General features: G+C 37.5%; 1 protein-coding gene across 6 annotated transcripts in view; it reads left to right on the plus strand.

Annotated features, from left to right (window-relative positions):
- The first annotated feature begins 8,780 nt into the window (after positions 1-8,780).
- RALYL (RALY RNA binding protein like) overlaps positions 8,781-26,132 on the plus strand; it is a 404,897-nt gene continuing 387,545 nt past the window's right edge. For 2 of the 6 annotated variants that reach the window (XM_051609901.1, XM_051609902.1), the window contains exon 1: positions 8,781-8,930. The gene's annotated coding sequence lies outside the window, so the exon portion shown is untranslated. Of the gene's footprint in view, positions 8,931-8,979; positions 9,955-26,132 lie in introns of those variants that run through there. The other 4 variants (XM_051609899.1, XM_051609898.1, XM_051609894.1 and 1 more) reach the window with 3 other exon arrangements.

Here is a 26,132-nt window from a genome sequence, read left to right on the forward strand (position 1 = left end):
ATGAAGATCACTTAAATGAATGCTTACAATACAGAGATGCCTGTTATTTTAATAACCTTGGCTTCCTACAGATTTAAAATATTTAAATGGTATGTTTTTCTTCTCTGTGCATATTATGTGTATGCACGTTATTTTAACTCAAAAATAAAATGGATGTGCAAAAATATGTGTGCTGCTTATATTAAAAGTTAAATTGTTTTTTATATTGATGTACAACTCTTTTTTTTTTTTAATTGGAAGATTTGTTATCAGAAAAAAATCACAGAATGTGCTTCCTACATGCAGACAATTATAATATGTATACAGGGGGTGGAAATGTTGGGGTTTTTTTGTGACAAATGAACATTTTATTTACAGTGCATAGATTTATTTGTGGTTACAAGTTGCATCAATCCTTATATTCTAATATGATTCTAGAAACTGTCAATAGTTAGTATTTCTAGCAGATTGCTTATATTATCAACAGTATTATATTTTGCAATCTTCACACCCTTTAATCTTTTTCCTGATTTAATCCTTTTCTCCTCTCCATTTTTGTAATTCTCATTCATTAAAATGGTCACCAGATCCCACCGGTTTCTCCTGGGTTTATATTATTCATTCTGTGCTGCAGTGCAACTTCCTATCAGCATGACTATAAACCAAGAATATATGCTTCCTTTTTGAACAGATAAGTAAGAGAGTCTGTAGATGAGAGAGGAATATATGAATAGAAATGCATTTTTTTCCAACTTGCAGTCATGTTGTGGAATACAGAGGGAAAAAATATTAGGCAAGTGTAACAAAGTAGAAAAAAAAAAAAAAAAAATTACTAGGCTATTTTCTTACTTCTACCTTCCCTTTGTATAGCTAATAGAACCTAATTACCATTTCCTTGATAGTGATGTAATGCTTCACTGTGGGATTGCTATTTTACTGGTATTACCAATTGTACTGTGGGTGACTTTCTTAATATGGTAGATGTTGGCTAAGTACTAACATTCCTGTAAAAATGTTCATTCTACCTTGAGAATTCTAGAGTTGTTCTTCTTAAAAACCTCTAAAACAGGACTATTAACAATTGCTTCCTCCAAAGGTGACTTGATGCCTGTAGTTCTTCCCTATATGTATCTTCAGAAATGAAGAAAAAGTTCTAGTGACATCTTCAAAAGTTTTCTGATATACATCCCTTTGTAGTTGAGCAGGTCCACTGCTGAGAGAAATGTTGCATGTTAAGAGTTTCAAAAGCCACAGGAGGAAGGATTTTTCTTCAAATGAATTTCTAGGGAAAAACAATACGTTGTCTAGAAAATACCTGTGATATTTCTCCCTTTGTATTCATATTTTATGTCCTAATAGAATTTAAAATAATCTAAAATTTTCTATTAAGGTCACAAAGCATTTCCCAATTTATTAAAAAAACATGGGCTTTCCTGCGTTGGTGTACATATACATATACATATACATATACATATACATATACATATACACATACACATACACATACATATACATATACATATACATATACATATACATATACATATACATATACATATACATATACATATACATATTTTGTTGTTCAAAAACTTCCATCTGACTCAAGTGCTGTAAGAACTGAGGAAACTGGAAAGCAAAGAACATAGAATCATGCTCCCTTCCCTTGTAATATAGTCCATTCACATAAAAAACCCCAGTAACAACCAGTTATTGGCATTTATGAATAAAGAAAAGTACTTTTTGATTTTTTAAAAAATTTGGAAATGTAGACTTGGAAGAGATTTGGGTTTAGTTGTAATAATTGTCAATTATTCTAGTTACGAAAATTCTGTTAAGAGCAGTTCTATTTGTGTGTTTCATGATAACTGTATTTTAGGCTGGATTGTGCCTTTTGGTATTATCCTGTAATGGAAGTAATTTGTGATGTAAGCCAGAAGAAGAATCATTCCCAAGCACAGCTTTCCAGGCTTTCTCCGTGTTGGCTAGAGGGAAGGGAGTGTGCTGCATGAGTCATTTACAAGCTGCAAGTTGTTCAAAGAGCTGAAGTGCAGAGATTTAGCTATATGAGAGAGCCAGACACAACACCTAAAAAAAATAATAATAATAATATTAGTGCAGTCACACTGAGAAAAAGGGGAAAAAGGAAATAGGTTTTGTACAGTTTTGCTACATGGTCTCACAGGTGAGATTTAACCCAAACGAATAACGGGATGCTGTCCTAGAACATGGTATTTATTAAGAAGGAGATGAAGAAAAGAAATTGATTGTGCAAAACAGCTTGTGTTATTCAGGGTAAAATAAGAGAAGACAAATTAATAAACATTACCCAGCACACTGATACATGTAATTACCTTGTGATTATATAGTAAGTCTTCTACTATCTAGAAATTCTCTGCATTTATGCAGGGCAGATGAAGTGAGTCAAACATGCCTCCATTACAAATCATCTTTCCACTAAAAAAAATAATAATTAAAAAAAATTATATAACTTTATTTTAAAGTAGTCCTTTACCTTTATTTTGCCTAGAGGTTGACAGTGGGTCCTTAGCACTCTTACATGAAGTTTCCAATCCTTTTCTGGACAACACAGAAATAAAAAACCACAAAAATCCTCTAGCCTCCAGCCATACTGCTATGGACCATGTCAGATCTCCTTAGATAGATAAAATTAGCTTTTGTTCATATCTAGAATGCAGGGTCCAAAAAGAAAATAGTAAAAAGGGTTAAATGATGCAAGTGTACCCATGTATGGATATACATGCATTTCCTGCATGCAAAAAGATGTTTATGAACAGTGGAATGATAATAAGATTTTATTTTATTTTATTTTTAATTCCTGGATTAGAATTGCCTCAGCAACCTTATTTCACCTTGTAGTGCCCAATCTTTATGATAAAGACAACCTGTATGGTCACATATTTATTTCTTCATCTGTCCTTGCATTATGCAATACTCACAAATGCCACTAAGGACGCAAAACCATGCCTTGTAGCAAGGAGGATACTGTGTATAGCTCATGTCTCATTCACATATCTGAAAACTGAAGGAGCTGAAGGCAAGAAGAACAAGGACTGTTTTAAGTATAGGGAGATGAATGCTTGGCAGGTAAACCAAGTTCTGACTGACACAAAGGCATGTTATGGTTGCTGGATCACTTAAATGAGACTTAGAAAGATTAATATAGTTTGTTCCTATTAGGGTTGTCCAGCTAGATCATACGGGATCTGATTCATGGAAGACAAAACTCTTCCATCGTTTCTACAAAAAGCAGGTTTCTCAGTGTAGATGTCATTTTTTAAAATCTCTCCAACTTCATTTCTCAAAGTGTCGAAATGTTTAATGTTCTTTATTTTCCCCAGTGCTGTGTCTCAATATTTCTATAAATGCACTCTCTCAGCTTTCAGTGTTGTTATGTTAAACTCTTTAGTACTAGTCATCAGCTAGCATTTAATTCTGGCTGATACATCACAATTAAAAACAAACACACACACAAAAAAACAACACTAAAAAACAAAGTACACACACACAAAAACCCCCAAAAAACAAAACCCCACCAAGTAACTCTGAAAGTATGTTTTGAATCTCTTTCTATGGAAATATTGTCATATAGAAAATTAATGCATAAGAACAAATGGTGCAGACCAGTGAATTTGATCATAAGCTGTCTTAGCTCACAATGTTCCCAGACTTATTTATTGCAAAACTCTCAAACTGAGATATGCTCTTTATAAATTGTACTCACTAATTTCTAGAAAAAAAAGCAATTGAAAGAGCAAAATGCACCAGTTTTGAAACCAGGAAGATGTTTGCAGTACACAAGTTTCTTGCTGATTTTTAATGTTGTTGTCACTTTTGACTTACCTATATAAAATAGCATGTGAAAATAGTAATTGTGGTGATATAAAGCTTATTGTATGCTGTGTGCTCTCATCATCATTATTTCAAAAAGCATAGTATACAAGGGCTGAAAGACCAAACTTCCAAGAGTACAAAGCATTCAATAGTTAAAAACCCCTCCCTCTTGAAAACCCCTCTAACCTTAAGCTAAAAGGGTGCCATGAAAGTGTTGAAGATTTCCTGGGTTTATTCCATTTCCTTGCATAGTGGGTGTAATATTCAGGTACTTCATTTGCCCTCCTTTAAACAGAGCTGCCTTGCTTCTCTTCTGTCTTGCTTCTTCTGTCATTTGTTACCAATTGTTTTTACCTGCATTGTTCTCTGACACTTGGACATTTCAGATTAGAAGGTAGTAACAGAAGAATTGAGTTAGCTTCACTATATAGACAAATATCAGTGTCTTAAAAACACTGTAAGGCAGATAGAAGGAGAAAAAAATGTAGAATTTTGTCAAAATTAACAATGATTCTTTAGGAAAAAAAGCAAACATACCAATGATAACATACACAGAAAAGAGATGAAGGAAAGGTGTTTAAAAAATATGTTTCAGTCTAAAGTAATATTCCATATTTATTAACATGGACTGAAGTTGATTTAAAAAATGTGAAGTAGATCAGCTTTATATTCTCCAAGGTATAGCAATGTAATAAAAAAAAACCCAAGACATAAATGGATTTAAATTATGATAGCTAACTATATTAAATACAAAGTTAGAGAAATTAATAGTTTTCATTTCATTTAACAATTTAACAATGTAATACCTTGGCTAACTTAATGCAATTCTTTCATTTAGCATTTATTGCCAGTCAACTAGTTTTCCCTTTCCTGTTGTTATGATAGGTACAAACAACATATTCAAACAAAAAAAACCCACAACCCTATAGTAATATTGGGTGGTTTTGAAGGTATTACCTACAAATTAGCCATTAAAACAGAAGCAGGAAGCTGCATATGCAAAAAGGACCACTAATTATTGTCGCGTTATTGTTATTATTACTCTTGCTATTTTTGCATCTAGTATCGTTTCAAATGACTTATGCTGGTGCAATAGGAGACAATAGTGTTTGCAACTTGAGCTCAGGCTGGCAGGCTGCTGAGTCATGCTGACAGATCTGTGCAAAGCCAGGATGTTCGTGCTGGACTCCCAACTAACTGTTTGCTACCTGCAAAGAGAAGCTCCTTTATTTTAGGAAAGTGCAAGTGCAGTGCAGTGAAAGGGCTGCTAAAAAAACCCAAACAAACAAACAAATGAAAAACTGGGTTTCTCCAATACTAGCTCCAGTCAGTAGAAAGGGATGAAAAATTCTGAAGCAAAGTGTATGTACAACAGCAGCCCTGTGCTGGGATCATAAATGTTTAAAAGCAATCAAGAAAAACAGATTATAGGCAATGAGGTAATCTTAGCACGTCCTGCTCCTACAGGACAGGATGGCGGAAGGGAGTGGTACTGCAAAGGTGCAGGAATGCTTGGGTATTTCTAAGAGTAACTCTCACGTCATGTTACAATGGAGCCCAGTTGCTGTCCTGAAGAAAAAATGGAAAGCCTAAAAAAATGCCAGCAGGCACTTCACTTGGATGCATTGGATTGCCCTGGAAATAATTTAAGTGACTCTCCTTTTCCTTCTTTTTAAACTGCACTCTTTTACTGTATACGTTACTGAGGACTGCGTAACCAACATCAAGTGGAACAACTGATCTTGAAGGAAACTTCCAGCACGAGTAGCTGGAAAATAGACACTGATGAATAAAGACTTTCTGGGATTCTCTGAAAGTAGCATTCTCTCAAGCTCTTATTTGCTTGTAACCTATTCCAAACACGTACTCTTGCCAAACTTCTTGCAGCTCTTGCTCCCTAGTGCTTACTTCACCTTAACGGATTGTAAGCAGAAAAGTAACAGAAGCATACTTAGGTGATTCCTTATATAAACCTAAGGTTAAGTCCATAGGACACAGGAACTAGTTCATTTTCAAAACATTCACAATGCTAACTATAGCAGGAAGTGATTTTGTCATGATTTCAGAGCTTGGATCCCACTCAGCTCTGTCTTTAGACCTGCTCTTTAAAAACTTACTGTGCAGCCCCTTGGACTTAAAGCCACCCCTAAGCTCTACACCTTTAAGTGCTTGCATCCAAATTTACCCAACGTTTAATACTGAGCTTTTAAAACTCACTTATAGTGTAACAAATCAATATATATGCATTGAAAAGGAATATATATATATATTTGCATGTTTACCTTATTCATAGTTCTTGGAATCTACTGAGTAGATTCATACATAAACATAAAATATACTGTCCAAAATCTGAGTATCTAGTTTCCTATATATGTGTGAAGCTGATTCAAGTCAGATGTTTATACAATTTTGGTTAATTAAAACACCATCCTTCAGCTATTGTTGTTATTTCAAGAAGACATATGTACTCAAACTTACATAAACAGTAATGGAAACTGAAAAGCAATAAAAAACATAGGTTTGTTATTTAGGCCTTCATACTGCATACATTTTGATGTTAAATATAATTAAAAAAAACACCTTAGCCACTGAATTGTATTTCTGCATGCAGTACCTAACACTATTAAAAATCAGAGTACACCATCTAAGGAAATATATCTCTCAAACCTGAAATCTCAAAATGTTTGTGACACTGCCATGACAGTATGATTGAGTTCATCACCAAATGTATGTAAAATATTTCACAGTTAAGCTAATCTTCACAACAACATTTTCATTTATTGTAGATTTTTTGGTATCTTTAAAGGCTTCCTTTTGTTTGTTTTAAACCTTCTCAGATGTACAGCTCTACTCCTGAGAGCCAAACTTAGCAATGGGAGAACAACTAAGATTGGTATGTAATGCCAGAACGAGCCCAGTGCCAAAATAAAAAGCAAGCAAGAAAACTTAATTGTATATATACATTTTTAAACTTTGGCCAGTGTTCATTTTATGCTTCAAAAAAGAAGTTGAGAGTAAAGAAGAAAGGGAGTATTTATTTTAATTTTCTGGAAACACTAGGGAAGAGATACAGGACAGGAAAGAGAGAAAGACATGGTCAGGGCAAGGGAAAAAGCTATGTGTGAAGATGAGAAGAAGGCAGGCTGGTGCCCTCACCAGTCTTTTATATAGCAGGGCATCCTTTTACTGGCTGCTGCAATGTTTACAGAGTAATAACCTGGCTACATCTCCTGCCTCCTGACCCGGATGAAAAGAGAGGGGCTCTAAATAAAATAAAATAAAATAAAAAAGAAAGTGAGTGAGGAAGAAGGGGTGAGGAGGGAGCGGGGAAGTATTGCCTAGATTGCTCCCTCCATCACAGTGCCTGCTTTATGGATGCACACTTCTATACCTTCGTTCATTTATCTCATAGCTGCTCTCCCTCCTACTGCTGAAGCAGTAATTAAGTTTGGTGCTGGGGAGATGGTTAGCAGTGAGCATTTGGGAGGCCAGTGAAGCGAGGAGCCAACCTTTGCCGGCCGAGTCCAGGCGAGGCGCTGGGCTGGGGCTCGCGGAGCTGCGCGCACCGCTTCTTTCAGCTGGCGCCAGAGCAAAGCTGCTCGCAGCCCCCGCCGCCACGGCTGTGTCTGTTAATAAGGAGACAGGCGAGAAGAGCTTAAAAGGGAAAAGCGTCTGGAGGAAACTCTCAGCAACAGTAGCGCAGATTTTCGCCAGAAGATTTCTTGTCTTGTCTTGGAAAAGGGAGACAGCTGCCATTCGGCCGATCACCGAGCTGCTTCAGGGCCCGACCCCGAACACTTCCACCGCGATGAGAGGCTGCGGGCACTGCCCGTGGTGCCGCGGGAGGGTGCCCGCATGGGGCACCACGCGGCTTGCGACTGCGGGCTGCTCTCGGGAGCGCATGCCCCGCTGAGTGACCCCCTCCGAAAACACGGCCGCTAACTTTGTTATGGGGAGCAATAGCACTGCCAGTGGCAGGAAGGAGAGGCCATGAAGCAGGGCAGAGGCCAAGAAACAAAAGCAAATAATAGATGGGATTGCTGGCACCTGCCCTTCTGTGGCCAGCGGCACACGTGGATGCTCCCAGGCAGCAGACGGAGCACTGCTCAGACATGACTGGGTGGCACAGTAGTTGCAGCCCCGCCGTCCGGCATGGAAACACTCCGAGCTGCATAGACACCCGGAGCCTGAGTGGCAGTCGGGGAACCCCCGCGCACACCCCTCAGCTGCGGCGGCAGGAGTGGTGCCCCTGGGCGCAGACCCTGGGCTGGAGTGGCAAGAGGGGGACCCCTCCGTGCTTTGTCTGTGAAGTGGGGTACCCCCGCACACGCACGTTTAGCCGGAGCTGCGGGAGCGGCGCCCCCGGGGAATCACGGGGGTGGGGCTGGCGGGCACCCTCGTGCTGCCGGCGAGCTGGGCGGTGGGGCTGCCCCTTGCGTGTGCCCACATACACGGTAGCCCCGTGCACAGCAGCACCCTCCCCGCCCCCAAGTCGGAGCGGCAGGAGGGGTAACTCGGTCGAGCCCGGGGCTAGAGAGGGGCTGCCGGCGGGGCACGGCTCCCCCCACCCGGGCAAATCACGGCTCCTGTCCCGGGGGCGAGCGGCGCTGCACAGGCGCGGCCGGCGGGGCCGAGGGAGGGCAACAGGCGGGAGGGCGGGCGGCGCCCGGCGGCAACTTCGCGCAGCACCGGCGAGCGAGTTGCGCTGCCGCGCAAGACGCGCCCGCCTCCGCACCTCACCCGCGCAGCCGGCGGCGTGCCCGCGCCGCGATCTTAGTGTGTGTGTGAGTGGGTGTGCGGGCGGCACCGGCCCGGGCGGGCGGCGCGGCGGAGGGAGCCGGCGGGAGCCGGGCGGCTGCGGCGGCTCGGGGCGGGCTGCTCCGCGCTGGGTCCGCGCCCCTCCGCGCTGGGTCCGCGCCCGCCGCTGCCGCTGCGCCCTCCCGGCTGCGAGTCCGCCCGGCGCCGGATCACGTGGCGGTTGCCGGAGGCAGAGACTAGAGAGGAGAGGAAAAAAAAAGCGCCTCATTCCTTCTTCCACCGCCATACTGTATTTTATAGTAACTCTCATTTTTATTCCTCCCTTTTACTCCCGCTCGGTGAGTACCTTTCCGCTGACATTCTTGTCCTCCTTTTTTTGTCCTGTTTTTTTTTTTTCTTCCTTTGTTTTTTTTCTGTTTTTTCTTTTTTTTCGGGTTTTCTTTTTTTTTCTTTTTTTTTTTTTTCTTCCTCTTTGATTATTGTTTAAATGGATTTGATCTTTTGCTGATGACAAGTTTTTTTCCTAGCATGCGATGGTTACTAAACTGTGAGCAAAAGGTGCTGCTGGGGCCGGGAGTCACTGGGAATGAAAAATGATAATAATACAGACTTGCCAGTCCAGCAACAACTGATATACATTTAGTAGCTATATATCTATATATGCAACTGGTTTTGTTGTGGCACGGAAAAGCAATGTGAAATATGATGCTTATTTTTTAGAGAGAAGAGAAAAGGCATGTTTCTAAGTCTTTTTGCAGAGGATTTTCTCTGATGTTGTTTTATTTTTATTTTTGGGTGTTTTTTTAAGGGTTGTTGTTTTTGTTATTTTTTTCGTAAAGAGATGGGAATTGCAAATGCATTTTACAGCAGTGTTTACACAGAGTTTGTAATCTTGCAATACTGGTGGAAGCCACGGAGCAAGATGTTAATTTTATTATTTTTCTTATTGTTTCTTCTTCCTTTTTTTTTTTTTTTGACACTCAGTGCAGCAGCAGGGTTGTTTTTTTTTTCTTCTTCTTTTTCAGTTTTTGATGTCTGTTCGTAATGTGAAACTTTTCTTGCAGTGTGTTGCAGTTATCATTTTTAAACACTTTTTTTCCTCCTTAACAAAGCAAAGCAGAAAGCCACAGAGGTGATCCTTACTTTTGCACATTTTGCACCTTGACTTTTTTATTCTTTTGCCAGCAGTATTTTATGATGGTTATTATTATCATGATGGTGATGATGCTAGATATGTACATATATACAAATAAATGCATTCTCAAATGATGGCAGTGGAAGGTTTTCCTGGAGAATGAAGTGCGGTTTGGTTTCCTTGTCAACGGAAGATGAAGTGAACAACTGAACATCTCCCCAGTGCAGGTACTTCATCTCCTTGTAGGCGTTTCCACGCTGTGTAAATTACATTGTGAGATTTTTATTTTTTCAGAAATCTCTTTCCACCTTTAACTAAAGGTTTCTGTGCAATACACATAAGGACTGAACTAAATATCTCTTCCTGATTGCTTGGATGTGTGCAAAATGTTGCACTAATTGAGCCTAGGTCGGTTAAGCTCAAGTGTTTGATGTGCTGTGTTATATAGAGGGGAAAGCAGCTGGGGAAAAAAAAAAAATCCAGGCCCCCCCCTCCCCCCCTCTGCTTTCTGTTTAAAAGAAAAAAACAACCCTAAAGCCCAAACCAAAGCTGGATGAAACCTTGAGATCCTCCTTATGAGTACAAATACTTACAGGACTTTAGACAAAAGCAAAAACCCCAGCCCGGTATTGTGGTGACTTGTGTGTTTGTGTGCGTCTGTTTAAAAATTACCCATTAGAAAGTAGCTGTGAGAGAAAACAGCAGAGGAGGCTCCCTCGGAGAGCTGGCTGGCTGCCACATCAGGCATATTTCGTAGCCCTAAGGGCAGCAAAACCCTTATATCCAACTTCTGCTCCTCAGATTAGAAAGGCGTAAACAAGGCAGCAGGTTGCCTCTTACAAATTTAATTCAGTGGGATGGAGATTAATCAGAAGCCGATATTTGCTTGAAGGTGTTTTGTTTTGTTTTGATGATTATTAATGTCACCGGCTGACAGGCAGTGGGAAACTGTTACTTTCCGTGACGGTCACTGAGAGTTCAGGATTGGAGAAGAAACTGTTACTTTTCATTGAAAGCACTTAAGTGCGTAACAGAGGCTGCCCCTGATGTAGAGACAGGATATTGGTTCTGTAAAATGCACTTTGGAAAGATTTTTCCAGATGACAGGTTTCGGGGGGCGTATGTGTGTGGGGGGTTCTGTTTGTTTTTTTGAGGGGTTTTGTGGGTTTTTTTGCTCTGTTTTTCAGAAAGAGATTTGTGCATTATTATGCTAAAGCTGAAGTGCTGAATGCTTGGATCTCTGCAGTGTTCTCTGTAGTTTACCTTATATTGATGGAATTGCTTAATGTATTTTATATAAGCAGCTTTTAGAGATCTATAACTGATGATCAAAATATGTTGTGTTGTGTATTCAGATGTGGAACTGAGTTACAGGAGATTTATTTCTTTTCTCATTGTGGTATCAGCAAAAATAATTCCTAGGAGTAAAATGCATGTGGCAGTTTCTGGCTTCTAATACTTATGTTTACATTCTTGTAACTTAACAGCTTCCTTTGAAGTATTAAGTGTGTATAAGAAGTCTTCATCATTCCCTTGTGCAATTAGCCATGTTGAAAAATAAAGAAATTAATTTGTCTTTGTAGAAACATACCTATTATGTATTTACAGTGGCTTTTTCCAGTTTAAATCTAATAAAAATATTTAGGATGTATTTATGCACAGCTTCTGCTCTGACATGATGGAATGTTTTTGGCAGTATATCCGGGTCAATAATTCATATGTCTAAAGAATCAATGTCTACATATTTGCATGATAGATTATGATGACTTTTCCAAAATAGCTACGATCTATTGGGTCAATACTCCACATTTGAAGAAGACTCAGCCTGCTTTTTTTTTTTTTTTTTTTTTTTCCTTTTATTTTTTCATGATTTAACGTGAAAGCAAACTGTTAAAATAGGAGAGTGATTGAAACTTTATCCTCCACCCCTCTTTTTATTTCTCTCCATCCTTATTTTTAAATTAAAGTTGTTGGGGTTTTTTTGTTTGTTTTGTTTGTTTGTTTTGGTTTTATCATCTGGAACTGCCAGTAAGCAAAATATTTTTGATATTGCTAAAGCTCTGAAATAAAATAACTAGGCTAGCAGTTTCCAGAATTATGTTCCTTTTGTCCTTTCTTTCAATTATTGCAGGTGGGTTGTGTGAGTAATTTTGTTCAGATAGTTGCTGACTGAAGGTCTAATCCTGCTCACTTAGTCTTATCTTGAAGTCTGAGAAAGCAAATTTTAGGAATGCACTATTTTCAGCACCCAGATTACATCTACAAAGCACCTGTTGTCTGAGTAGCATGATAATTAATATACATATATTTAATTTGCAACAGTCTGAGATTGCATGATTTCATATGTATCAAACAGCCTAGAGACCTTAGGAATAAAGGAGCTAATTTTGGAAGAGGATGCCTCTCCCTCCTGCAGTATGTGGGCACGGTAGGATTTGGCTTGGTGGAATTGGTTTGAGCTTGGTGTTTCCATAGTTATGCTATGACTAATGCACTCGAAAGCATGTTTGGAAAGCCATAGTTAGTGTAAAAGACAATTATCCTTGTTGTGCTTTTGATGAATAAAAATTTTGTTTAAGAGTTACAGTGTTGTTTCTACAAGTGATGATATAACTACATTTCTTCTATTTGGTATGAGATGTACTGCCCTAACTCCTGGAAGTGATGACTGTCCATATTTAAAAAACATTTGTTTTTCTTTACATCTGCTTTGATATTCAGGAGAGCTTAGGAATTTCAGATACCTTTATAAAGGTTTATAACCTGAAAACTTTGGAAAGCAAATTTTCTTCCTTTATAACTATTATTAGCAATACTCACTAGCACATAGAAATGAACAGGTGAACAGAAGTTACTGACTCACTAATACATATTTTTAGCTGTGGTGGCCTGAATTGGCAACAGAAGTGTAGCTTCTCACATTTTTCTGCATAGGAGATAGGACTGGAGGCGCCTGTAGAGTCATCAGCAACATTTTACTATGATGCTAGGCTGGTCGTCTTATTTTGTTCAGATTCAGAAAGCTCCAGTTAAAATTTAGCTGGGGCAGCACTCCCAATGCACCTCCTTCAAGACTGGGCAGACCCATACTTCTCAGGCTTTCAGAAACCTCATTCCTGTACTGAATTTATTCTCAGAATGTTTACGCACCTTTATTTTTGTACCAGTGCTATCCCTGAACAGTAAGGCTCCTTATCTACATCTCTGCTTCTCTTCGGAGTTTATTTCCAGAGAGCAATCACAGCCCCTTTTCACTTGTGTTTGCTGAGCTTACTGGGGAGAGGTTCCCAATAGTGTGGCTAGTGCAGGGAAGGGATGCTGAGACTGGCTCTGACCAAAATCATGCTGCAGAAGAAGCAGGGCATCTGCATTCAAATCCTCTTCTGCCCAACCTGGTATGTTGTGCTTTAGCTGCAAACACGGCAGTCTGGTTCCTGGCTCTCACATCAACCCAGATATTTCCACTTGGAGCTGTGCTGTGGACATGTGAAACGGGCTTTGTACTGTGTGGACCTTCCCTTTGCCCTGGCTGACCAATCTGAATTTCTATGGCTAGAACGTAACAGCAAAGGAGTCTCAGGAATCTCTGCTGCAAAAATCTGACTTTAAAACTCCCTAGATTTTTCTACTTGCTGTTTTAGTGTTTTGTAGTCATACCAGCCAGGGGAACCTGCATGGATTTGAGCCATTGCTGTATCAGAAACTGTCAGGAACAAATCTGAAGTTTGCTACAATGCTTTTTAAAATATCTTTTCTTTTTTAGTTTCTTACCAGATTGCTTATATCTTAGCTCTCTAGTCTTCTAAAACTTTATTCTAAAAGCAGTTTGTTTCTATTTTACAGTGTAGTTTTTCCTATTTTTGTAATTCACTGCATTGTGGGTTTTGAAAGATAAAAATATAAAAAAGCTTAATAGTGTTTGAAGAGTAATTGTAAAGACTGATAGGTTAGGCATCAGATTAATGTTTTTAACTTCCCTTGGCATTAGAGGATGTGGTGCTCTGGCAAATTCTGCAGCTGAATATTTTATTTCTAAGTGCTTATAGAATTTCTGAACAGAAGGCTAAAGATTATTATTTCCTGATGAAAAATTATGTAGTCTGTGACACTGTCTACCTAGTCATCCAGTTTGTAGCTTCCTTTAACTCAGATCCAGACTGTCAGAAGAAAACAAAATGCTGCTTTTACATGATACAAAGATTACAGTGTAACATTTTAACCTATGTTAAGGTACCAGTATTGTTTTATGATCTTTGAACATATTACCAGAATAAAATAGGTTGAAGTTTATTGTTCTGCAAATAGGTACATTAGAATAATTTGGACGATTTTTTCTCATCTTTGCTCTTTCCTATTTCAGAATGACACTCTAATCTCCATAATGTACTTAATCCTTCAAAAGCATTTATACTGAAGTTTTGGAAGTGTTTCCTGAGAAAGTTTATTTTGCACAAAGAAGCGTGACTTTCCATCTCAATGAATCATCTGCTAACAATTAAAACAAATAATAAAGTAGACCTTCAAATTATTAAGTGAGCCTGAGGTTGCTTAGTGTGCATACAATTAACATGTGATATTCATCATTGTGATATTCTGGCAAAAAAAGATAGGTAGTTAGAATCATATAAATAGATATTGTTAGAAATGTTTGTAGTGTGATAGAGTGTTAACAGAAATCTTAAAATAATTATCTTTTAGAGCTTAACTAACACTTTTTTTAAGAACAAATAGTTTCACTTCCTCTATGTAGTAAGTTTATACACACTGTTATACTGCCACTTGACAAAAGCTACACCATTAGATTGCCTCCATGGTACTCCGTGTGCCTCCCCAGCATCCAGCCCAAGCTCCCTGTGTGCTGGCTGACCTGCCAGCATGTTGGGACTCAAGCAAGAACCATTCTGCAGTGTCATTTTAGTTTCAGTAACATCTTCATGGTTATGGTAGTAACCATATTTTTTACTCTGACTTGGCTGATAGAGGCTTGATGAACCTGAGATGGATTTCATATGTGTGATGGCCAAAAATGGGTATGAACATGGTGGAATATGAATTACGCTTCCCAGGCTCTTTATTTTTCCTTTGCAGACTTGTAGGTCTTTCTTCCAAAATAACCAAAGATCTGATTAACCTCAAGTTACCTCAGTGGCCCTTCCCTGATGGCCTTCTCCTGATGTCAGTGTTTATTGCCTCTACTGATGTGCAGTCTCTGAGCAACCAACTCAATGCAGAGCTCTGAAAACAGCTGAGACTTTGCATGGGGAATTCTGTGGTCCTCTGAGAACTAATTACAGTCCCATGGACAGTTATAGCTTATGAAAGGCAGTACAGGCCATTAGTATTATTTAAAGAACACAAAATCGTCAAGAATCCAATTATCATTATAGGACCTTGATGATTATTGCATGACTTGGTGAAAGTCAGGTTCCAGTCTCCCAACTTTCCCCAACCCAACAGCCTTTATTTCAGGTTGCTCAGTTGCATCCATTGCTTTCATCAAGATCCTCCCTTGAGTCAGGCCTGTGCTTTGGGTTTTGCAGGGTCAACAAAAAGGGGCTATCTGTGCAAATCAGATATTAATGGGAATCTTTGCCTGACTGAGGCAAGGCTAAATTTGTTCTATAGAAAAAAACATTGCACTAGCACAGTTCATTTCATGAAAGGTGTCTCTGTTTTTGCTGAGAGTTTTACATAAAGGCTGAACAGCATCCAGGTCAAATAGATACAAGACACATCTTGTTAAATAGTGTTTTTTTTAGGATTTAGAAGAGACATTGCATATGTATACTCTGCATGCAGTATTTTTAGGCTGACTTAAGAATTGGAATTTCAGTCTCAAATTACGTTTGGTTAGTGTTGACAATGGTGGTCCTTCTTTCTATTTCTAGTCATCCTCTTTATTAGAACAATTTAAATGAGTACAATTCAAAAAAATATAAATGCATGAAAGTAACAAAGACAGTTCTATGCATTTTTGTACACTAGGCCTGCTTTCAGGCATTACTGAATGCTAGCAGCACTTCTGGCTACATAAGTTACAGTAACTCACTCACTTTTATTATGTATTTTGTAATTACTGTATTTTTACTAATTGCAGCATCATGCTTTTGAGCATGATCTGTAATGCACAGTTACTTTTTACAAAAGAAAAGGAAAATTTACCTAATAATAATACTGTATAAAAAGATTTTCCTTCACCCAGTAAATATTAAGATAGAAGTTATAGAACGTTTAAAAATCCTGTATGCAAACTGTCATGCAGCATCTGTGAAATAGACATCCTGAAGGTATAATTAAACCAAAACTTCCTGTTTGGGCACCTCCAAAAGGGATTAATTATACTGTGTTCTAAAGTAACAAAAATATCAGTGTTATTATCTCATTTCTCATCTTGTAATTGCCACTGATTTCACAGGGTAAAACCCAGCACTTCAGATATTGCACAGTACATCAGTTTTCTAATGTATTCTCTATTGTATAAATTTACATCAACTTTTTTTTCAAACTGCATAAGAATGTAATTATGTTTTATCCCCTGTATATACACCTTCTAGTTAAATGGGAGTTCTGTGAAAGGCACAACTGCAAGATTGGCTCTGAAGAGGTTAGCATCTTCTAGTGGTGCACTTGCAAGTTGTAGACAATGTACATTGCACAATGAAAAGAGAAACTACATTTTGATTTTTATGTTGCATCACTTTTTCTTTAGGGGAATACTTCATTGGGACATTGAAACTATTTTTATAGTTTATTATTTTATGAGAAAAGCATACTGTGTTATTGTTCATAAGGAGGTGCTCTGCTATAGTGGGTGATGTATAAACAGAAATATGCAGAATTAAACCGTGGTCCTATTAAAATCAGTGATACATAAACTGGTCAAAATTTCCTGTCAAAACATCTTTGTTTAGATTTTTGATGAAGTGATCCACACAAAAGGCAACTCAACGTTGCTGTTTAAAAATAGATTTTCAGAGCTAAGCTGGTCACCATTTTATCCATCCAAAAGTTAGTCACTGAAATCTAACTCAGACACTCAAGACTTTGTTGTCAATGGAGATATATAGACACCTCCACAGAATTACAGATTACATCCCAAGACAGGCATCTATGGATAGCTGAGATGAAAAATCTTCCTAAAACACCTCTCTCTTTCCACTGAGAGAATCTATATGAGACATTTAAACTAGATTCCTAACTTTTTGATGGATGAAGTTAAAGGAAATCATAGAATCATAGAATCATAGAATCATAGAATCCTAGGGGTTGGAAGGGACCTCGAAAGATCATCTAGTCCAACCCCCCTGCCAGAGCAGGGTCACCTAGAGTACATCACACAGGAAGGCGTCCAGGCGGGTTTTGAATGTCTCCAGCGAAGGAAACTCCACAACCTCTCTGGGCAGCCTGTTCCAGTGCTCTGTCACTCTTACAGTAAAAAAATTTTTCCTGATATTCATCTTAAACCTCCTATGCTCCAACTTGTATCCATTACTCCTTGTCCTATCACTGGTCATCACCGAAAAAAGCTTAACTCCATCGTCTTGACACTCACCCTTTACATATTTGTAAACATTGATGAGGTCCCCCCTCAGTCTCCTTTTCTCCAAACTAAAGAGACCCAGCTCCCTCAGCCTTTCCTCATAAGGGAGATGTCAAAATACTAATTTCTTAATGAAATATTTGGTTAAAAACTTACTAGAATCATTGTAGCTTTAAGTTTTCAGCTTCTGTGGTAACTTTGTTTACAGGAATGCAAATGCCTTTTTAAACACTGATTCAGTTTTGGACTGTGACAAAATTCCCAAAGATTTCTGTTGGGTCCAAGATTTCACACTTTTTTCCATTGTTATACAGTGTACTGACATTTTATAATGTAGTTTACAGCCCGATTCTTCAAAGAATTCTCCTCACAGAGTCCTATTCTAAAATCCAAAGACTTGAGCTATTTGGTACAATCATGGGCTTCACTGAGAAATCTTCGAAAATAATTGAAATAAAAGGTTTATGTGGGTGGCAAATGGAATCAGCTACGTACATGTTGCATATGTAAATGAGCATAGATAATTGTCACAGTGTTAAAAATCATTAGTAGATCAACAAACAGCACAAGACCTGACTTTGAAAGTTCTAGACGGCACTAAAAAAGTCTTCTAAAAACATAAAAAGGCAAAAATAATAGTTGTGCACTTAGGTGATCCAGGCAATAGATGTTAAATATTTAGCTATTGATGGCATGCTGCTAATATCCTCACATACATGCTTGTTATAAAGTAAAACCTGTAGTTTTGAATATCCAGGTAGATTTAATTTTTCTCAATCTCAGGTAATTTTCTAGACAAGTTTGGGATTTTCTAAGGCAAAGTGTTAACCTTTGTATAAATCTGCATGTAGAAAAAGTTTATTTAAGGGATTTGTTTTAGACCTGTCCCAAGCCACCAGGAGTAGCAGGGTGCAAATGCACTGGCCAATTTGTGCCACCGCCCAGCATGCTATGATAGCGTCCTCTTTTCCCACAAATTACAAATTGTGCTATTTTTTTCAACGTGTTTGACCTTTCTGTAAGATTTTGTACAAGTACTGAAATCTGTGAACACAGTGTAGATGTTTCCACCTTAGGGTTTGTCATATTCTCATAATGACATTATCTGAGAGCCTGTGCTGCTCACAGGTGCTCACATAGGCTGTTATTCACTGTCAGCATAGTAAGAAATGGAGCAAAAGCTGAGTCCGAATCAGAAATGAACTGTTTGGTATAATAGGGATAAACACAAAACAGCACAGTAAGAGTTAATTGTATGAATACTGTTGTGCTATTATCATGATGAAGTAAGATGCAGCTGTGAGCTCTAACAGCCACATTATAGTGGTTTGTACAGATGCAGAAATCTTACGGAGTTATTATAATTGAGGAGTTAAAAAGCTGGAGTTCTCAGCACTTTGAAATAACTATTTCAATAAGAGCAGAAATATGCTCTGAGGACTATAAACAGCTGCGGCTACTGTGTCATGTCTCACACTTTCCCATCTCTTGGTCTTCATCTTCACAGTGTATCTACAGGTTTTTGTACTGTCCTTCAAAAATGCATTGTCTGAGTGGTATTCACATAAATCAAATTTAAAAGGATAAATTCCTTTGCTGATTTTGTGTAGGTTTTTGCCTCTTCAGTGTTTCATTTATGCACCATAACATTTGCTGTTTCATTCATGCGTCTCGGCTTAGAGTAAGAAGCACAGTGTTGCCACGGGAATATAAAGGTCTCATGACCACAGATTGTCAGGACATAGACCAGCACAACTGAATTTCTCAGTGAGAGCAGGGCGTATAAGCCAAACTCTACTGTTTGATGTCACCAGATCTAACTGCCATCTGCTCTGGGTAAGTAGGTGGTCCAGGAACCCTGTAAGGGGAATACTTTTTCAGGGACATGCTTGTGAAAGGACAGATTATAAGAAAAGTAATTACAGTTTAGTATAAGGAAACAAGCTATTTCAGAAATGCCACAGTTGTGTTTTTTTTTTTTAAATTATTATTTAATGCACAAGTTAACATCCTATATAGTGTGACATTTCATATCAGAAATTTTAAAATGGGTTCCGAAATTCTTGATACTTGGTGAAAAATATTAATGAATGGTGTAAATATGAATCATAATCAGAATAAGACCAGCTACTTTTCACTTTCATATCTTTTAAGATCAAAATCAGCCCTGCCCTGGAGACATGTGTCACATTGGTCTGCAGTGACAAACACAGGAAAGCACATTTTAAGATGTTCATTTGAATTTCTGGATCCTTTTTATGTTTTATTTTTAATGTTTTTTTATTTCAGACTTGCTGGACCTTCCCTCCTGCTCTGGACCTCTCCCCTGGTGTCGGCACAGCTCAGAAGGATGAAAGAAAAGGAAGCAGTAGGAGAGGGATGGAAGAGGGGAGAGGAACAGAAAGAGAAGGAGGAGGGGCAGCAATAGAAATGGAGAAAAAACTCCCCAGTGGCTAAGACTCCAGACAATGGGAATGTTTGCAGTCTCTGTTCCTCCTCACTTTCCCCTGGAGCTCAGGCCCCTCTCCCTCTCCACCACCTTAGCTTTCATCAGCACTACAGATATTTCATTACTCACTTCCATTTTTTATTAAAGAACAAAGCCAGAATAGTTCAAGTCTTGTAAATAACAAAATGCAGTCCTCTCCTCACAAGCTGGTTGTTGTAGTAGTAGACTTACATCTTCAACTATTCAAGAATAGAATGGTTTCATGCTTCACAAGTGAGACAAAGAAAAGAAAGGTTAGATTTCTCATTCATTTTATACCCAAGGTGAGCCCCTTAAATCAGCATGCACAACTCTGTTTCTGTTTTATTAATCTAGATCCAAAAATCAAACTTTCTACTGGCCTTTATTTATTTATTTATTTATTTATTTATTATTTATTTATTCCCTTCTTTCAAAGCTTTACTTCCAGGGGTCCTTCTTACTCCCTGTCATCTTAGTAAGAGTATAAATTAAAAGCTATTCCTAATTATTTCAGTTAGTTTGACATTTGCAGTATATCATTCAGCTTTGTAGGCCAAATACTCCCACCAGAATAAAAAATACAATCTGATTTTTTTTTCTATGTAGCGTGGCTGTCAGACAGACAAGAAATAAGGAGCCTGCTACTCAGTGCTGGTTTGGCATTTGGCTTGGTTCCAGCATCTGACCTTTCTTTCCACTGTGAAGGTGGAGGAGTTCTCAGATTAAAAGGATTCTTTGGCAAAACCTCTTTTCATGTGTACCTGCATCTTCACCACCAGGAATCCCTTTTACCTGACAAGGTTAATTTAGGAATGTGAATAGAATGGGTAGAACCAGTAATTGGTCTTTCTAAGAAGGTATTTCCTAAAGCTAGAGCTTAAATTGGTCCTATGGCTCCACTTTACAGATCTGCCAGGTACCAAAAGGCCAAAGGGTAGCCACTGAGCCAGTAAAGAAACAAAACCTAGTTGCAAATTTGCAGACTTAATTCTTTAAATGGCAGCTACTAAGAATTCCCAGTTGTTTATTCTGTACTGCAATCTGTTATAGTAATTGAGTGAAGAGAGGTATTAAATGTCAGCAGTCTGGATGGAACCAGTAGTTATTGCACATGCTGGTAGAAAAGGTCCAGAGCAGAACAATCAGGTCCAAAAGGCTGAAATAAATTTTATATCTTAAAAAGACTTATTAAAAAAGTGCTGTAGGCAAAACAGTTGAGTATTCTGCATAATCTAGATATAATAAGCCATTTAAAAAATATACAGTACATAAAACTGCAAGAAGACAATGACTTTTAAGTGTACCTTACATTTTATTAACATTAAGGAGAACCTAAGTTTACATTTTCTTCAAAGATGCACTGTAAAATGATGTAATCGACTGTTGCCTCATTACCTTACTAAAAAATTTAAATTCTAATTGGTTTTGAAGTCTGTCTGATATATTGTTTTTATATTATTTTTTTTAGATTTTGATTATTTGTGCCAAATTTATGTGAGTCATGCACTTGAAAAGTAGGTTTCTGATTTCAGCAGGGTATTCAGAGTCCCAGTTGGTAATTTGGGTCTCTGGCCAGTCTGAACGAAAAGCGGACACCTCAGGACATCTAGGTGAGGTACCAAGATTCCCTGGAGAACCATACTGAGAGCTTTGGCTGTCCCACGAGATGAACCAGAGTTCCTGCACACACCAGGACATTCTTGGCACAGATCATATCCATCTCTCTGCTTGAACCAAGAAGTTGCTTTCAGCACATCCTTCCTCTGGGATTTTTTAATGGGGGCAGATTCACAGACTTCCCTGGGCCTTCAGGGAACTTATAGCCTGAGGTGGAGCTTTTTTTTTTTTTTTAAGGTAGGTAGCACTGGAGCTGGTGATCTGCTTACCTCTTTGAGATTTAGACGTTGTTTTCCAGCTATAAGTGTCATTTAAGGTCAATGAAGGGAAGTCTACCCTAACTTTAGCTGACAATACAAAATAAGTTAGTAAGTTTGAAACTCACCCTCAACTGCTGTGGAAATGTGATGTAATGCATCCCATGCTTCAGAATTTAGTGTAATTTTCAAAGGGAAGGAATCTGACTGTCTTCCTCCTGTAAGTGTGCATTTTGAAGTCACTGGTGTTCTGAGGTCAGTAAAACTGCCCATGGAAATAAGATGAAGAAGGAGCTGTGGAAACAGATGTGAAGCAAGTATTTCAAATTGGGGGTGAAGCAATGGCCTTGGACTAACTCAAGTCCTTTGTTTCTTCTCAGTCGTACCATGCTTTCGACTGCCACAAATACGTTTGAACTTCGTAGTTTGCATTGCAAGATTTATTTTCTCTTTCAGAGTGTGACAAAATAAATTTCCTATAGCAATTGCTATTTCACTTAAAAATGTAACTACAGTATAATTCATAATTATCAATTTCTTTTATAACCAGCTGTTTGCTATTATGTTTTACCACCTTTATAGAAGTTGAGTAAGAAGTTGAGTAATAGAGTTGGCACCTTTGAAGCTGGAAACTTCCTAATGAATACTTTTAAAGCTTTGATCCTGTTTTGAAAGGGTAATATTCTGTACAAATATTTCTGTTCTGCCTCTTTCAAATTAAATGTTTTGTGACCTCTGGAATGTAATATAAATCTCATGGTATTGAATGCTACATGCAACTTATAAGTTAGGAAATATATTTGTCTTCTGGTATTAGATTTCAGAAATTCAAAGCAAGATTTCCAAATTATGACACTCTCCTTTTTACTGCTGCTCACACAGAGCAACAAGCATAAGTACTTTTGAAAGTCAAGAGAATTTTTGCCATCTCTAAATAAAAAGTTAAAGGCCTGACCTCAGCATTTTTATGAAAGACTCACTGTGTGCAGTATGGAGATTAGTGATTATGATGGCAATCTATTTGGCCTAGAAAACAGAATTGTGGTGGAAACAGGTCTGATTGAAGACTGCCATCATCATCAGTAAGACTCTTCATATGTGAAGGATGTTTTATGCAAGTATGCCAAGGACAAGGCATACCAGGTACACTTTGAACATTAAATGTGTAGCTTTCTCTCTGTGGCTTGTAGCACAGCCACTGGGAGTCGGGCGCTGCTCTCACTTGCAGTTTTGCAGAGATTTTGATGTTGAGTCCATTTGGATTGTGCCACAACAGACTTTCAGCTCATAATGTATCATTTTGATTTTTTTATATTAAAGATGATAAATAGCACAAAATATTTTCTCATGAAAGTCTGTCTTTCCCAGTTGCATGTATTTTGAATAATACAGACTGTACTGTGATATGTAGAAGGTGTTCCTGTGTAATTATATCCAAGGATACTTCTTGTTTTGTAATTAAGTCTATAACAACTGTGTTATTGATCTCATTGGGAGCAAGATCAGGGTCCTGTTTTCAATACAATAGGATTTATGTCTGATATAGAAGTGGAATAGTGTATTAACTCAATAGAACAGATGATATGATACTTAGTGAATCAGAGGTTCTGAAAATGGCATGATAAAAATCTGATTTAATATAAAAAAGGCATATTTTTTTTCCCAGTAAAGAAGTTGCTATGTATTTTTTTCTGTTAAAGTGAAAAAGAGCTGATGTAGTGAGACAAACTCAAGGTCCAGCTAGCTCATTATTTTGTTTCTGCTGGTACTAAAGAATAAGAAAAAAATGGTATTCCACAAGAGGCTGCTTTCTAGAAGAATATGTAGATTAGCAGAATAATGATGTAAGAAGGAGCTAGACTGGCCTATAGTTTATTTATAGTTGATTTTATATTTTATCAATAATAATAAATTGATACAAAAATCGATACTTTGTACAATTAGATGCATATCAGGACAGATCTCACTATCTTATCAAACACGGTAAATATAATATCTAGTAATGATCATATACATTTACAGCAACTTCATATTCTGTAAAAAAACCCAAACCTTAAAATGCACTTTAGTGAGTTCACTTAAAGTAGAAATGTTTTAAAATAATTAAAAATTATTTTGCTATATATTTGCAAGATGAAGTGGGAATACATTATTAGATTAGTATGGCAATTCAGATCAAATTCCTGAAGCGAATTCAAAAGGAAGGAGTTTGTAATTTCCTAAAGCTGGCACTTTGTATCCCTTGACTTCACCAACGTACTTAACTTTTTTTCAAAATAGTGGGTTTTGAATATATATGTATACAATCTGTATTTATTATATTGAGGGAGATCATATGTCTAGACACACATACTTGAAGTTTGTTTTTTATTAAATACGTAATAACAATAGCGTAAAGAGATATTTATGAAAATTATTTTTGAGGATTGCATTATACCTCCTTATTGAAGTTATAAATTTGAAAGTTTCCAATGTTTTCTATTTGTATCGTTGTGTGAGTAGGTAGAATAGTAAGATTATAAAGTAGAAGCATGCTTTAATGAACAGAGCAAGACATTCAAGTTTGGTTATATCTGTATCCCAGCAAAAACTCTGGGAGGAAGTCCTCAGTTTTTTGTGAACTTCAGTTTCCCATATGTGTTTGCCTGTTTACACTCAGAAGAGTAAAATTTCTTTAAGGACTTGCTGTATTAGTCAAATTTCATCTAAGAATTTTAAAGCTTTTATGCTTTATGAATGCTTATCCTTTAAGTAATGGTAACATAAGAAAACTATTGCTGATTTGGTTGGACTCAATGATCTCTAAGGTCTTTTCCAGCCTAAGCAATTCTGTGATTCTGTCATTTGTGTTGCCATAGTGCATAGGAACCCAGCCATCAAACAAGACCAGCAGGTTATTTAGAAAATAGAGTGCAAGTTCCAAACTCAAAATCACATTATTTTTATGCAGCTTGCATAATTCTGCAGCCAGGGTATGTATTCAATAATAACAATTATTTTTTCAAAGTACTGTACACAGTGTAAATAGTTACATTCTTTTCAATGTAAAATCATATGAAGTATTTGTATGCATTTCCTCTCTGAACTCATTCAGTCACAACCTTTCACCAGCAGTCTACTGAGAAGGTAATCAGTGAAAAATATCCTTATCCTTTTAAAAATACTCTCTCTTACTACTAAAAATTTGTCTCTCATGCTGTGTATTTTATATACATCTCATATACTTAAGATGTGGTATTGTTTTCCTTGCATCCTTTTTGCAAGTCCCCAGATAGTTCTTTCACTTGGAGATTATTTTTTTGTTTTGTGTTACTGTCTTCCTCAACACCTTTTAACACAGCTCAACCTGAAAGCAGATGGAGCGGAAAGAGATATCAAAGTTAACAAAAAGTGCAATTATCACAATGAAATATTCAGAAAAATCAATCCTATAGCCATTTTATAGGCACAATTTTAAAAAGAACACAGCTGATTTTGATTTTTAAATGAGCTAACATAGAAGTAATTATGTTAAAGAGAATCTATGAGAAGCTGCTGAAGTTTTTCCTTAATTTATCCTATAGAATATATATAAAAAAGATACCCTGTATCTTACATGATCTTATCTTGTATAAGTTATAAGATAAGACATATATTTCTTTTTATTTACATCAAGGAGAGTGAATTTGTTTGGTTTTTTTTCCAGCACCATGTGTTAGACCATGACTGAGTCATGAAAAAAAGATAGTTGTTTTCAAAAGCAAGGCCAAAAGAAATAATTTTATTTCACTGAAACCAAATGTTAGTTAATATGAATTCATACAAAGATAGTGCATGAGCTAATACTCTGGCTTAAACACAGTTTCATTTGCATGTTTAGTCTCCATCTAGCATATAAGAGTGTTTTGGAATATGGTAGTTTTGTGTGTATAGAAAAGGGTTATGATCTAAACCAGTGATTTTGAAAAATGTTACCATAAAAAATTGATTGAATATTTGGGGTTACATATGTGATTTCTGGTTTTAGAAAATAATCTTAATGGAATAGAATAGATTTTTAATTAATTCCTGTTTATTTAGAAAAAATTAACAATGAGAAATTTGCTTGTACACAGCAGAAAGTAGGCAAAGGGAAAGGAAAAGACCTGTTAGATAACCTAGTCCAACCTTTGTCACTCAGTTTCTAGTCTCCTTTTAGGCAATATTTTTCACCAAAAACTTTTTCTTAGCCTTCATTTCTGAGAACACATCTATGGTGTAGACACGTGCGGTCTCTCTGCCCGTCCCAGCTTCAGTGTCTCAGATGTTGTGGTGTTTATATGACTTTTATTAGGTCAAACTCACTGCTGGGCTAGTGTGACCTCAAACCCACTGCTTAAATTTTCTTTTTAGTTCAATCCTCTGTGATATCTCCCATCTAAACCAGTGCTCCCTAAACCCATTGCAAGGCTTCAGTGTTCTGGTCTGTGGGCACGGTTTTTCTGTAGCGAGTTACAGCATAAAGAGAATTTCCTTGTCCATTGAACTGGAATGAAGTACATT

Source organism: Apus apus, chromosome 2 (assembly GCF_020740795.1).
Source record: "Apus apus isolate bApuApu2 chromosome 2, bApuApu2.pri.cur, whole genome shotgun sequence".
Taxonomy (NCBI): domain Eukaryota; kingdom Metazoa; phylum Chordata; class Aves; order Apodiformes; family Apodidae; genus Apus; species Apus apus.